Source organism: Myotis brandtii, unplaced genomic scaffold, assembly GCF_000412655.1.
Source record: "Myotis brandtii unplaced genomic scaffold, ASM41265v1 scaffold975, whole genome shotgun sequence".
In the NCBI taxonomy this organism is placed as follows: domain Eukaryota; kingdom Metazoa; phylum Chordata; class Mammalia; order Chiroptera; family Vespertilionidae; genus Myotis; species Myotis brandtii.
The window spans coordinates 262,472-262,799 of record NW_005372049.1 but is presented as its reverse complement, the minus strand read 5'-3'; positions in this window follow the sequence as shown (position 1 = coordinate 262,799).

Genomic DNA, 328 nt, shown 5'->3' with positions numbered 1-328 from the left:
GCGGGGTCCCCTGGGAGCAGAGGGAGCAGGGATGCTGAGTGATGAAGTTCTTTCGCGTTTGATCCTCACAGGCCCTGGGAGGCAGACACAGAAGGGGTGGTGCTCCCATTTTATAGATGGGAAAACCGAGGTTCAAAGAAGCCCTGGCCTCACCCCAGGCCACCCAGGGAGGAGGGAGGAGCTGGGGTTGCCAGCAGCTTTGGGAGTGGGTTAGCAGGTGGGGCGAGACGTTCATTCAAGGCTGAGTGGACTCAGGATGCGGGGGGCCATGTGAGGAGTGGAGTCCGGCGCCCCCTCGCCCACCTGTGCCACCCACTTTTCCTCCACC